Source organism: Schistocerca serialis, chromosome 6, assembly GCF_023864345.2.
Source record: "Schistocerca serialis cubense isolate TAMUIC-IGC-003099 chromosome 6, iqSchSeri2.2, whole genome shotgun sequence".
Lineage (NCBI taxonomy): Eukaryota > Metazoa > Arthropoda > Insecta > Orthoptera > Acrididae > Schistocerca > Schistocerca serialis.
Genome location: NC_064643.1, coordinates 687,959,121 through 687,975,198, shown reverse-complemented (window position 1 = coordinate 687,975,198; position 16,078 = coordinate 687,959,121).

Genomic DNA, 16,078 nt, shown 5'->3' with positions numbered 1-16,078 from the left:
CATGAACCCCTGTGACTTCTTTCTGTGGGGACACTTGAAAGACCATGGTGTACTGCCAGAATCCAGAAACAATTGAACAGCTGAAGCAGTACATCTCATCTGCATGTGAAGCCATTCCGCCAGACACGTTGTCAAAGGTTTCGGGTAATTTCATTCAGAGACTACGCCATATTATTGCTAAGCATGGTGGATATGTGGAAAATATCGTACTATAGAGTTTCCCAGACCGCAGCGCCATCTGTTGTTGAAAATTGTAACTACTGTAATTTCGAAATTTTGTCTGCCTGAAAATGTACTGTTGTCCCAAGCATATTGCAACAAACGGTGTATTTCTATCGCTGCTCGTTTAGTTTTTATTGCCGTTTCAAATATACCGGTCATTTTTGAAACACCCTGTATGTGAAAAGAACACTGGCCCACTGTTCGACCGTCCAGGTGAGATGTTAACGACTCCACTCTACACGTTCCCTTACTCGAAGACGCGTCAGAGGCACACATACAGAAGCTCTCCGACAGTAAAGGCCACTCTGCCGAAGCATTCTGCTCACCGTTTATGTCGATACAAGTCCATGGGATGGTGCGAGGTCAGATGCCAGTTTCTGTCAATACTAAGGCGGTACCGTCATGCCCTTGCAGCCAAATAACGGTCCTCTCTTTCTGATGTTACACGTAGTCAGCCCCACCCAGGTCTTCGGGGTACAGTTTCGATCCCTATCAACTGTAGTCACATCCCAAAAACAACAGTACGATTCGCATTAAGCCATCGGGCCTCATCAGCTGTCGACTGTCCTGCTTTCTTTCTTTCTCTGGCCCTCCACCACAGAGAGCCTAGTAGGCGTCTTTTATGTGACGTAGTGCACCGTCTGTGACTGTGTACACAACGACTGTGGATGTGGGACTACCTGGCAAACGTACCCCGTTTGATAGGCGCTCTAACGTCATTGTTGGTGTGATTGTCCGTTGACCAGAATGCCATCTTCCGTACAAGACACTATCGTACGAACATCTGTTGACAACTTGTATCTTTACATCGACATCTACATCATACTCCGCAAGCCACCTAAAGGTGTGTGGCGGAGGGTACCACTATCTGATCCCTCCAACCCTGTTCCACTCGCGAATAATGCGAGGGACGAATGAGTGTCGGTAAACCTCTGTATTGGCTCTAATTTCTCGAATTTTCTCCTTTAGGTCAATACTTGAGATGTATGTGGGAGAAGTAATATTTGGTGTGACTCCTCGCGAAAAGTGCTGTCCCGAAATTCCAATAGTAAATATCTCCGTGATGCACAACGCTTCTCTTGTAACGTCTGCCAGTGGAGTTTATTTAGCATTTCGGTAACGCTCTCTTGACAGCTAAACGATCCCGTGACAAAGCGTGCCACTCTTCGTTGGATCTTCTCTACCTCCTCTATCAGGCCTACCTGACAGGGATCCCAGATAGATGAAAATACTCAAGAATCGGACGAACAAGCGCCTTATAAGCCACTTAATTCGTGAGTTAGACACAGTACCGGGAAACAGTAGTTTGTTGCCTTACTTTTGGACACCAGTGTATGTTACGGATCCTACTTTCAGGGCATTCGACTGGAATCTTTTGTGAGTAAATAATTTCCAACAATTTTTAAAGCACTATGTGACCTCCTTCGGCAGGCGTTCACGAGAAAAAATGAGGCATTCCACGCTGAGCATTTATACATCGACTCTGTAAAAGCGTATGGACGCGTTTTCTCTGACCCAGTCATCCCTCTCCTAAATGCTTTGTTCACATTCGAGACACGTAAAAACATAAAGATACTACAGATAAATAGTGCTCGAGGTAAACTGGCTATGACTGAAATACGAAAACTAATTGAGTGTTGCTATAGTCCTTTTTGCAAGAACTGTACTGTTGGAACCAATAAGCTCCCACATTTTTCTGCGAATATGTTAGCAGTTTCTGGCCACGATGAAGCAATGTGTGCCATTATGATTGCAAGTAGGAAATTAACTGTGACTAAGGTGGCACAACTGTGTGACAAGCACACGGTCACAGTTCACCCATCTACAACTACGTGACTACCCTGCTATTCACAATGAAATGCCTGGCAGAGGGTTCAATGAACCACCTTCAGGCTGTCTCTCTACCGCTCCGCTCTCCAACGACGCACAGGAAAAACGAGCACTTAAATTTTTCTTTGCGAGCCCTGATTCCTCTTATTTTATCGTGATGGTCTTTTCTCCCTATATAGGTGAGTGCCAACAGAACATTTTCGCAATCGGGGGAGAAAACTGGTGATTGAAATTTCATGCGAAGATCGCGTCGCAACGAAAAACGTCTTTGTTTTAATGATTTCCACTCCAGTTGACGTATCATGTCTGTGGCACTATGTCCCCTACTTCCCGATAGTACAAAACGAGCCGCCCTTCTTTCAACTTTTTCGATTGCATCCATCAGTCCCACCTGATGGTGGTGAAGGTTCAAATGGCTCTGAGCACTATGGGACTTAACATCTGAGGTCATCAGTCCCCTAGAACTTAGAACTACTTAAACCTAACTAACCTAAGGACATCACACACATCCATCTCCGAGGCAGGATTCGAACCAGCGACCGTAGCCGTAGCGCGGTTCCAGACTGAAGGGCCTAGAACCGCTCGGCCACAACGGCCGGCGAAGGTGGTGAAGGACACACAGCGAAAGCGGGTGTAATAGTCGTATACCTGAAGTATTCTCAACTCACCGTGCCTTCTGTAGATAAACTCAGGGCGGTTGCTCTATACGGACAAGGTGCTTGTCTCATTGTGGCAACAGATGCGAACGCAATATCCTCTGTGTGGCACAGTAGGCAAACTGACGAACGCTGCGAGATAGTGGAGGACGCAGTACAGGAACTGGACATCATTGTTTGAAATACAGAACGCCATCCGAGTACATCCGATTGGGGTATTTAAGATGCCCTACAAAATATTGCTTCAGGATACGAAAAGAATACGCAGACACATATACTGAAATACGCGCACAGCATAGAAGTGAACTAGATCACGAATACAACAGTCAGATGCTTGTGATACCGTTTTCTCAACACGTAGTTGCCAAAGCAGTTTACAAGCTCAAAATTGGAAAGTCACCTGGTCCGGACGACGTTTACCTGAGGTCGTGCGGATGGTAGGTTCACTGATAGTGTCATATTTGACTGCATTACTAAACGAGGCGTTCTGTATAGGCGGGATACCGGCGATATGGAAAACAGATAGAGCAGTAGTGATTATAAAGGAAAAGGATAAAGATCCGGCATCACCGGAAAAGCTATAGAGCTATCTGCTTATTAAACGTCTAGGACAAAGTTCAGGAGCATCTGGTCCATGATCGGTTGCAAACACACAGGGAACTGTCGGGTCTAAACCCGTGTCAATATGGATTCAGAAAATGGAAATCTATAGATGATGCGATTAGTAGAGCTCTTCACATTGTAGAAAATTCGTCATCGAAGTAAGCAGTCACGCTCATGATTGATATTGCAGGCGCATTCGACAATCTTTGGGACCCGGCGATAATCTCCCGCCTCCGAGATCTCAGGGTCCCCAAATGTGTCTGTAATAGTTCCGTAGATTATTGCAGTTGACGTAGCATTCAGTGGCTTGCGGGACAGAGCAAGGTAATCAAAAAGGTTACCAAGGGCTGTCCTCAAGATTTAGTAAGTGCTGCACTGATCTAGAATCTTAGTACTGAACCCCTATTACATTTGTTAGACGGGGCAGATTCTGAAGCTGCTGTTGCATACGCAGATGTCATATTGGTAACTGTGTCTGCAGACTCCAAGGCGAGAGATGAGGAAAATCGGATGATATGCTTGCTCAGATGCAGCGTTGGTGCAAGAGCAACAACTGACTACAGTTGTTCATAAAACCACATACATAGTTCTTGAGGGAATACTTTCTCTTGTCAGAAATCCTTCCATGAAGCTTGACGGTAAACCTGCAAAACACAGCACTCTTTGTAGACAGTTAGGCTTACTTCTAGACGAGAAAGGAAACTTGCCAGAACACATAAAATCTGTTACTCAGAAAGCTGCCAAAATTATGTATAAGACTGCCTGTGCTGGCACTGCTGGCTATAAATTACTGTTGCATATGGTGCGGTCGTACCACGAAGCTGTCTTCAACGCCACTGTGGGCTTCGCTGCCGGCGTCTGGACGCATCACCTTGGATTAGGCGGCTACAAAACAAAAGGCTGTGACGAATTCAGCCGAGCGTACTCCTGAGGCTCACCGGTGCCTGTCGCACTACACCTGTAGTAGGTTTACTGGTGATCCTCGGATTGCGTTCGATGGCTATCGTGGTATGCTACAGGGCGACGCTGTATTGTTGAGAATGAGCAATATGAACGTGTGTACGAGATCAAAATAGATGGAATCATTGATAAGGGACGTTTACAAGCCTGGAAGTTAAATGAATGGCAGTCTGACTGGGACACTGGGTGCTCTGAATAATGTGTTTACAGCATTTTACTTATGCGTCATAATTTGAGGCAACTATGGGGTGTCGAAAAAGTGATTCATTAATTCTGTTGCGCAGTGTATAATCTTCTTCTCCTTTTCTGCTCAGAAAAACTCGTACGCTGCCCAGAAATGTCTAATGCTCTCTAATTTTAGCATACAGCATTCTGAGATACAGAAATTCATAGAAAGCCCTAATCTCAGCGTGGTTAATTCAAACAGTCCGCCCTTCCGCCCTTCTTTGTTCCGTGGGATGCTTTCGAAGTAGTTCGTAATCATTGCTCTGGGTACTCTGTCACCCCGTGTTGATTAATCTAGTAACCGTTTGCTGTACTCCTCTGCACTGTAGCGTTTACACAGCGTGCGTTCTCTGTCTTTTTGTAATATTTTACACCGCAAATCCCACGGCATGAAAAGGAACGATGAAATGAAAACTTTAGAATCTTAATTACACTGCTCCATGCCACTCCCCTCCAAAGTAGAAAAAAAAATTAATGAAGCGAAATTTTTCAGGTAATATTTATTGTCAGGGTACATTATGATCGGACAAGTATTAGTAAGATAGATAGGGAAATGAAGAAATAGATAAGGAACAGACCGTTGTGGAAGAGGTAGTAACCAATGTCACAAAGGGAAATGGAGCTAGGTTGGATATGTAAGCACGAGATAAAGGCGTAGTGCCATCACGTTTTTACGTTCGAGAGCGGCGAGACGCAGTGAATCACCACTCTTTTAATACACCTGGCTCCATTCGGATTGCGTCACATACGTTGGTCACAGGCTCCTGTAACGTCTGCAAGTTGACGATGAGTTTGGTGTGCTCCAATGCCTTTAAACGTGCCAGAAAGCCAAAATACAAACGATTGAGGTCAGATGAACGGGAGTCCGTGCTACCGGACTCCATCGATCAATCCATCGCCCATGAAACATTGCGGTGAGATACTGTCGCATGATAAGTGGGGTGTTGCTCCGACGTGCATAAATCACAGTCGTTCTCTTCTGCAAGGATAACTTTCCGAAGGGATAAATTTCTGCAAGCATTACCTTCTCCAGTAAAGCTGGTAATTACTCGAGCTGAAGTCACTGTTGTCCGCAGCTCGTGGTCGTGGGGTAGCGTTCTCGCTTCCCGCGCCCGGGTTCCCGGGTTCGATTCACGGCGGGGTCAGGGATTTTCTCTGCCTCGTGATGACTGGGTGTTGTGTGCTGTCCTTAGGTTAGTTAGGTTTAAGTAGTTCTAAGTTCTAGGGGACTGATGACCATAGATGTTAGGTCCCATAGTGCTCAACGCCATTTGAACCATTTTTTTGAAGTCATTGTTGTTCATCACCTACACCAACGAATCCTATACATTACTCTTCACAAGCAAGATGGTCCATATCTCAACGCGTATAAGTTTCCGGACATATAATTAATTGTACCCAATACTACCTCCTATATTTCTATTTTAAAAAATATAGCGAGAATGTAGTTTAGAGAAAGCAGAGCGAGTCGTGGTCCTGAGAAGCACTGCTGCCTATACAGCCAGTCTGCTTCGGAGTCGTGCAAACGCTTTCCACATCCACTGGCTACGCTCTCCTTTTGTCAAGGCGTCAGGCTCTTTGTTATCCGTAGAGTCTCTACGGAATGGCAGCGAGTGCAAGTGTACAACCCCCTAAGAGCAATATCCGGAAATTTGCATCCTCAGTGGCTGTTCTGTAAACTACTAAAGCGTTGGGCTGTGCTCACATTAGCAAGGAGAACTACTACAATTGTAGCAGTAATAATAACACATTGTGCTGTTACATTCCTTCTCTCTCTACGTTTAAGTGCAGTGCTCAAATTTCAAGCTGCGCTGTTTTCAAGTTTTAGCTCTGTGTCACTTGGAGCAACAGTTTTCCTCAACCCGAGGCTTGGTTTTAACACCGCAGTATCTGTGCTAGGCGTGGTCCCTTTGGAGGCGGTACTTGCTCGCTATGCTCCCAGTTTGCAAAACCAGTTATAAGGGAACGCAGTTGCAACCTGGATTACGACACTCTGGCATTTTCCGCATAGACAAATCATCGTGAGAGGTACAAGATACAGATTTTTTTTAAACTTTCTAGGAAATTTAGGAATTATGGCATACTCCTTGCACCTTAACAAAATGCTTAAAGAGCTCAAAAATCTCCGTCTCAAGTGCTGTTACTTACCCTGTCGTCGAAAACGTAAAACCATATCCTCGCCGAAAGCGTGTTTGACGTGCATCTTTCTTTTTTCTGCAGTGCAATAAATGAGCCATTAAATGTGGGTAGTGCCGCCGCATAATATCTCTATCTTCTTATAAAATTTCGACCGTATACCTTCCGGCCACCTTCGGAGAGAGCCGACAGACTGAAGGTACAATATCCGTTCCGTTGTTTGAAACCACAGTTACAAAAGCACCAGAGACGTTGACCGGCAACAAAGAGTATGCATAAATTTAATCCTTGACCATGCGGTCGGTCCATCCTGGGATGTCGCCGTATCGTTAATAGCCGCAGTGTCGCGACGTCTTTGCCAGTTCATTACAGAGAACGCCGGATTCTGTGAATTGTTAGTCTAATTCTTTACCAAACGGATTTCAGGCGCTTCTTTCTACACCGATTGCCGAACAGATTAAGTCGCCGCTAGAATTTCGACTTTTTCGTAGCTCATTGAGTGGCCCTGGGTCAGTACAGTGCGTTGGCACAGCCGATTTATTGGATTGTAAGAACCAGCTGTACCTAAGGTGCTGCCTATATCTTTCGTGCACAGTACGAGTCTTCTGGCATGAAACACTCACATGCAGGGGATCATGGAGAACCCAGCGTAGTGGAAAATAATTTCATTTTCGTCGGAACGCAAAACTGCTGTCGTCTCCGCTGGACGGCGAAAAATTCACTATGATTTTGTGGTTACTGAGGATCTGGCCAATTCTGATGACATGTTTCTCATAGATGGTAGGAGAACCATGGATTTTAGTGTTCTCAATATCAATCCCAGGTTTAATTTGCGGCGCCTTAGGAATCTATTGTGGACAATATCCATTTGTTTCAAAACTCCCTTTCAGTTTAGAAGCTCATTCTGCTGACTGTTCGCGTCAGAAAAGCTACTGTAGGGAAGCAGCCTACTCACGCCGTAATAAATGCACATCAGTCTTTCCATTGTGTGCCAGCCAGTTCGCTGTAACTAGCTCTGACGTCATAAATGTTGCGCAATACTTTAAAAATCAAGTAAATAACCTAAAATATTTCTAGCATGTCAGGAGTAATACTAAATTAATATGTGTTGAATATCAGTTCAGTAACTATAACCATTTTCGAAATTTGGACGTTTTTCTGTAAAAATCATTGGCGCAACAGAAAAGAGCTAGAGATTTAAAAATTTATACTTAGATTCCTTTTCAATAATAATTTAATAGAAACAGTACTTTGGATCTCACAAATTAAGATTTTAATTGAAATTCATAATTTTCTAGTTTTTGTCTTAAAACTTAAAAAAACAAGATAGGTTAAGTAGGCAAATAAATAAGGCTAGGATGTTTATATTTAAGTAGCATGGAGATACGCTAGAACCATAAAGATGTGAGAAGTTTCATTTGAATAACTATAAAACAACAGCGATAGCGTATCTCAAAAGGGCAAGTTCAGAGCTCGTCCACTGCGTGCAATGTAATTAAATTAATTCTCTCGCCCAAAATATTTAACTTAGCCACGTCAACCTTTTATTATGATTACTTACAGGGTGTTTCAAAAATGACCGGTATATTTGAAACGGCAATAATAACTAAACGAGCAGCGATAGAAATACACCGTTTGTTGCAACATGCTTGGGACAACAGTACATTTTCAGGCAGACAAACTTTCGAAATTACAGTAGTTACAATTTTCAACAACAGATGGCGCTGCGGTCTGGGAAACTCTGTAGTACGATATTTTCCACATATCCACCATGCGTAGCAATAATATGGCGTAGTCTCTGAATGAAATTACCCGAAACCTTTGACAACGTGTCTGGCGGAATGGCTTCACATGCAGATGAGATGTACTGCTTCAGCTGTTCAATTGTTTCTGGATTCTGGCGATACACCTGGTCTTTCAAGTGTCCCCACAGAAAGAAGTCACAAGGGTTCACGTCTGGCGAATAGGGAGGCCAATCCACGCAGCCTCCTGTATGTTTCGGATAGCCCAAAGCAATCACACGATCATCGATATATTCATTCAGGAAATTAAAGACGTCGGCCGTGCGATGTGGCCGGGCACCATCTTGCATAAACCACGAGGTGTTCGCAGTGTCGTCTAAGACAGTTTGTACCGCCACAAATTCACGAAGAATGTCCAGATAGCGTGATGCAGTAATCGTTTCGGATCTGAAAAATGGGCCAATGATTTCTTTGGAAGAAATGGCGGCCCAGACCAGTACTTTTTGAGGATGCAGGGACGATGGGACTGCAACATGGGGCTTTTCGGTTCCCCATATGCACCAGTTCTGTTTATTGACGAAGCCGTCGAGGTAAAAATAAGCTTCGTCAGTAAACCAAATGCTGCCCACATGCGTATCGCCGTCATCAATCCTGTGCACTATATCGTTAGCGAATGTCTCTCGTGCAGCAATGGTGGCGGCGCTGAGGGGTTGCCGCGTTTGAATTTTGTACGGATAGAGGTGTAAACTCTGGCGCATCAGACGATACGTGGACGTTGGCGTCATTTGGACTGCAGCTGCCACACGGCGAACGGAAACCCGAGGCCGCTGTTGGATCACCTGCTGCACTAGCTGCGCGTTGCCCTCTGTGGTTGCCGTACGCGGTCGCCCTACCTTTCCAGCACGGTTATCCGTCACGTTCAAAGTCCGTTGAAATTTTTCAAACAGATCCTTTATTGTATCGCTTTTCGGTCCTTTGGTTACATTAAACCTCCGTCGAAAACTTCGTCTTGTTGCAACAACACTGTGTTCTAGGGGGTGGAATTCCAACACCAGAAAAATCCTCTGTTCTAAGGAATAAACCATGTTGTCTACAGCACACTTGCACGTTGTAAACAGCACATGCTTACAGCAGAAAGACGACATACAGAATGGCGCACCCACAGACTGCGTTGTCTTCTATATCTTTCACATCACTTGCAGCGCCATCTGTTGTTGAAAATTGTAACTACTGTAATTTCGAAAGTTTGTCCGCCTGAAAATGTACTATTGTCCCAAGCATATTGCAACAAACGGTGTATTTCTATCGCTGCTCGTTTAGTTTTTATTGCCGTTTCAAATATACCGGTATTTTTGAAACACCCTGTACCTGTGTGCTGAGTGCACATTTAAATTAAGAGCTTCATTGGCCACACAGCAAAAGAAGCTATGATTTATTCAATGACTTAAAGTGGTGCATTACTAGCCCAGCGGCTAGTCGAGAGAGCCGATTTGATCAGGCGTTCCCTTAGCCGTCCGCACCGCGGCTTTATATATAAGAACGCTGTGAGAGGAAGGAAGGCCCCAGTTCTCTCCAGACGCTGAATAGCACGCCATCTGTGTCGGGAGTCGCGTCGCGTCGGTATCATTGCTACAAACAGCCTCGGATGCCGTATTAAGTTACTCAGGATACGCGTAACCATGAAATCATTTTCGAGTGAAGTGTTAATTCTGGGATGACTTTAATTATCGATCTTCAGTTTGCGTATTGTCGTATTTTCACGTGCCGCCGAGGGGCAAACATTCTACCAATAGTTACCGTGGCGTTTGATGAACCTTATCATCAACTTAAGGCGAGCACTCATTTAAATATTTAATTTGGACAGTTATAGTGGCATCAGCGCATTAGACTCTGAACTGCTCTGTTAGTTAGATTCTGTGGATTCTTTTAATTTCATCTGTGACTTCCAGAATACAGGACGTTTTTCCACGACTGTTTTTGATTATAAATCCCAGACAATCTCCTAATTCCTCAGAGCTATAAGCTGTAACTATATGTGTATTCTCAGATGAAGTGGGCACTAGGAATTCTAATTACAGGCTTCACGTTTTGCTAATCACTTTCTGGTTGCCAATATTGTAGTTAGAGAGCCAGTGTTGAGAACGGGGAAAGACAGCATAAATAACTTTCTAAATAATAGGAACTGGTTTTACATTCTACAAACCAAACACATATATATACAACAGTAAATTTGCCCACCTGCCGCCCCACACTACGTAGTCTGTGAACCAAAATTTTGAGGGTACTCATCGTCTGGGTGGGATGGTGACAGCTATTTGCGTGTAAATTCAAGCCCATATGAGACGGCTTCCGATAAACTGCTTGTCACAAGGAGCCATCATGTTTGCGACGAACGAAAATATTCAGTAATGGAAGGCAACTCTACTTCTCAGTTTCCGTACTAAAGTGTATATGTTTCATGGATGGAATTCAAATGTTGTAAATATTCTTCCAATTTATTCTCACAATGGGGCCACACTACAAACTTTTCGTCCACATATCTCCATAATAGTACGTGAGTAATTAATCGTGTGCGTCTTGGTATACATACGATCTCTTGTTTCCATTTTTGCACGAAATTTCGACGACAGACTCATTCGTCTTCTTCAGATGCTGTGAATTGTGCTGATATGTGTACTCGCTGCCTGGTTGTAATACTGGCAATGAGTACATGTAATGACAAAGCTCGCAGCACCCGAAGAAGACCATTGGAATAGTTGTCCAAAATTTTGTGTAAGTACAACAAAAGGCGGCTCACTGTTAATGGCTGTCAGTAATTTCTTTCTTTATTTTTTTACTTCACCTGTCAAGATAAGGTTAGTAAGACCTTGTTACATTAAACAGACGTTCTAAATAACGCGTTAATAGTTACTGTAGTCAAGAACGATAAAAAAAGTGAACACAATTTATATTCATTCACGGGAAGTACAGCAGTAAGAACAGGTAACACGCGGATAGATTTAAATCGTGTGAGCCAGCAACAGTGGCCGTGACAGAAAGAAGAGAGGACGAAGAGGGAGACAAAGAGGAACGAGATGCAACACATCTGATGAAGATAGCAAAAAGGGAAGTGACGTGAATCGCAGAGAAATGAAAAGAGATGGTGATGTGTATGGGGAAGTTGGGGAATGTGGAAGTATTTCCTTTGGTGATGGTAGAATGTTCTACGTTGTACATTGTCAGGCCACATCATGCTGCTCTCCAATTTCTCTTGCATTACCGACCCTTTGACCACTCTGCTGGGACCTTCTTCTGGACCTGCTGTTGTTCACAGTTTCCTGAACACGGTCAAAGAGTAGTGCCACTCTCACTTATAATAGGGTGTTTTCCTGTGCTTATCCTGAAGAAGTGGGATTATTAGGTAACATTATTCCGGCCACTGGTACTCAGCCATCGTCATTGGGTAGAAAGCGAAACAAGCAGAGCCAGACAGCGCTCATGTTCGAGGAAAACTAATCGTAGTGAGGTAGAGGTGGCTTCCTGTCTGTTGTTTGTATTCCTCGGCCACCATGGCAGCATATTTATTCCCTTGATGGCGGGAAGCCACGAAGTTGAAGGCCTACTGCTGTAGCTATAGCTACAGCCTCCCGCAGTTACTAACCTGTTTCCTGGTAGTCTTCAAGGACGAAGAAGTGCACTCGGTGGTTTGCAAACCCATATGTTTTGGAAGGTATGAAGACGATATCTTTAAAAGTGTACATGTTAGAAGAAATGATTATAAACGATATATGTTTCATGGGAAATGACAGTTTACTTGGTTTATTTGACAGTCTGATTGGAATGTTTGCCACTATGTGCATCGTTACCTGTCTGAACAAATGAGTTATACGTACTCCTGGGCTACCAGAAGTCCTATTGAGTAAAGCTTGCGCGAGCGACGGAGACAAAAGCAGTTATCGGCCATAGATGGGGAGAGACAGTGTCGGGTCGTTACACAGTGTGGAGCGCGGGTGGTGGACGCTTCGCACAAGGAATGGCGTTTTATTTTAGGTGCTTCCTGACGTGTAAGTGAGGACAGAATATAAGTTTGAGAGGATGCCATAGAGAGAGATGGCTCAGTTGGATAAAAGGTAATATCCGTTGAGTTAGTTTTGCTGCAAGCGCTAACAGAGTAGTTACAGTAGTAAGGAGTTCATTGAGCCTAACACTATGTACGTGTTAGTGTCTAGCGTGAATTATCAGTCATTTTCTGAGTATTCTAATTAGTTTTCCGCCATCATTGTCAAAAGTATTCCTTATAAAAGAGGAAAGAGAAAATGTTACTTAATTTAATTATCAGTGAACAAGAAATTTTTATTGTGGTATGACAGTTCTGAGGAAAGGTCATTGTTCTTGTGTGGTATTAAAAAGATTGGAGACAATTTTAAAATACTCCCTTTTGCCATTTATTAATATTTCGTGAATCTTATGCCCAGTATTAGATAAAAATTCGTTGATAAGCCAAAACATTATGACCACATGCTTAACAGCTTGTTTGTTCGTCTTTGCAACGAAATACATCACTGATACTGCGTGCCAAGGATTCGACAGTTTCTTGGTAGGTTTGTGGAGGTATGTGTCTACGCACAGGTCAAGTATGTCGCGTGAATAGCGGGCGGCTGATTTGCATTCGCGGTGGTGGCGCTCGATAGCGACCCACGTGGGTTCTATAGAATTTGCATCAGGCAAATTTGGTCACCGAGACATCAAGGTGGGTTCACCATACTGCTCTCAAAAGACAGTAGTACGGTTCTGGCTCCGACACATGGACAATTATACTGATGAAAGATGACATCGCCGTCGGGGAAGACATCAAGCATGAGGGGATGAAGGTGGTTCGTAGCTGTCAGCGTGTCTTCAATTACCACCACAGGCCCCATGCAAGCGCAGGAGAATGTTTCCCATAGCATAATACTGCGGCCACCAGCCTGTGTCCGTGGCGCACTGCACGTTACAAAGCGCAATTCACCTCGATGACGAAGTGTGGAGAGGACAAGCGATCTAGTGTTGCAAAAATATGATTCACCCGAAGACCTGAGTGCTCTTTCGACAGAGAGGCAACAGATCACTATCTGTCCTACCTTACAGCGCAGACAAGCCTCCGAACCCCATGTTCTGTTAAGAGTAGTGAATGTTCAACCATTTAGAGCCTACTGGCAGTTTCACTTCCTACTTGTTACAAGCCTCCCAACCCCCCCCCCCCCCCCCCCCTTCTGTTAAGAGTAGTGAATGTTCAACAATACAGTGCCTATTGACAGTTTCACTGTCCTACTTCTTACCATAGATGCTTACGACAGTACCACGTGAACGTTCGACCACGTTCGCAGTTTACGAGGTACTCCTTCACAACCTTTGCGTGATAATAATCTGACCTTCGACAAAGTTGCTTATCTCAGTGTATTTCGCCATCTGCAGCCCGTATCTTCGCTAAGGCGATCCCTCCTACGCCTCTGCAGTGTTTACCCACTTTTGTTACGGCGTTGCGTGCCCTGAACGTCACCAGGCGGCAGAACCTCGCGGCAGGCAGTTGTTATAATGTTTTGGCTTATTAGTGTACATTTGCTGTAAAACCTGTACTGTTACACCTTGTACTGTTGCGTACACAGTAAACCATATTTCCGGAAAGAGAACAAACCTCTGATTTGCTGATCCTGCTTTTTATAATAAAGCAAGATAAAGCAGTTCCCTGCCAGTCCATAAAGTTCAGCACTTCACATACTGACGGGTCCGCAGTTCGTGGGCTAGCGTTGCTGATTCTGGATCACGAAGTCACGGGTTCGATTCCCGACCGGGTTGATGATTTTCTCTGCCCTGGGATTGGGTGTTTGTGTTGTCCTGGTCGTTTCATGTCATCATCATTTGTGAGAGTGAGCCGATTGGATTGTGAAAAGAAAACGAACTGTGTAGAAAGTGGAACCTTCTACGGTCCCTGATGATGACCGCGCTGTTGAGCACGCCACAAACCAGACATCATCACATTCTGGTGGTATGCAGAAAGAGTGGAGCCGAGTTATCCGTTGCACAGTTGAGCAACTTCTGTAGGGCCTAAATGAACTTACTAGAGGAAATTAATGACAGTACTCGCTCTAAAAATTTCAAACAAATCTCGTAGACGAGCTTTCTATTAGGGAACATTTTCATCATGCAACAGTTCCTCATGGTGTCTGGTTGTCTGATGAGAAAGCCACTATGAATAATATCGATAACCATTCGATATTCATCTATAAATAGTCAAAAGCAGTTTCAGACACATCAAATGTAATGTGCACAAATTTCTTCAGGTGTAAAAGCTGTGCAGCTAAGACTACTCTAGATCAGAATCCGCCATCAGTATCTGAAAATTATAAAGTTGCAAAGAAAAAGTCACAGTTCAATCACGTTGATTCCTATACAACCGTAGTTTTTATTTAGACCGTTTTACCAGGTGATCTTTCTGGAAGCTTTTTGGTTTCGTATGTAGAGAAGCTCTGGTCTGTAACTTCATTTACAATGAAAGATTAGTGATGCACCTTGATCCTCTGCATATATTTTCAAAATCGTTCAAATGGCTCTGAGCACTATGGGACTTAGCTTCTGAGGTCATCAGTCACCTAGAACTTAGAACTACTTAAACCTAACTAATCTAAGGACATCACACACATCCATGCCCGAGGCAGGATTCGAATCTGCGACCGTGGCGGCAGGGCGGTTCTAGACTGTAGCTCCCAGAACCGCTCGGCCACACCGACCGGCATATATTTTAATGTACTAATAATAAGTGCTTGTGCACTGCAAAATATCATAAGAGAAAAGGAAAATGTTGTGAAACAACATAGTATAATTTGTTTTTTGCGTTACTTGATTTTTCTTCGAAAAAGTGTCGTCTTTTCAAAATGTGCAAATTCCTGCTGGCCGGGTTGGCCGAGCGGTACTATGTGCTACATTCTGGAACCGCGCGACCGCTACAGTCGTAAGTTCGAATCCTGCCTCGGGCATGGTTGTGTGTGATGTCCATAGGTTAATTAGGTTTAAGTAGTTCTAAGTTCTAGGGGACTGATGACCTCAGACGTTAAGTCCTATAGTGCTCAGAGCCATTTGAACCATTTTGTTTTGTAAATTCCTAAGGGAACAAACTGCTAAGTTCATCGGTCCATAGATTTACACACTACTTAAACTAACTTATGTTAAGAACAATACACACATCCATGCCCGAGGGAGTACTCGAACCTCCGGCGGGAGGGGCCGCGCCATCCGTGACATGGCGGTTCAAACCGCGCAGCCACTCCGCGCGGCTTGTCTTCCCAGTTTTTGCTGCCAGTGAACACTATCTTTTGCATATAATGATAAGTAGTTAGCCAATGACTTACGTTGGACGTTGTATTAACTATTCATTTTTGTAGTATTGCGATTCTGGACAGTATATGTACCTTTTTTTAATTCTTGGAAATTCTCCTTTTCAAGTAGAGGGATTGCTAACATTTCTCCGTGCTCTTGCTGTTTCATAGATTTGTCGTGTAGCGTGACGGTTTTTGGGTGATTTTAGTTTATGTGTTCAGTAGTATTGTATTTATTTTTCTTTCTTCTTACCGTGGGTGAGACTACTCAGTTCCTGATGGTAGGCGTGCAGCATGTGTATAGGTTTCAGAAATGTGCTCGTGGAATGTGGTTAATGACGAGTCGAGACATGTATGCAAAGATAACTGAAGC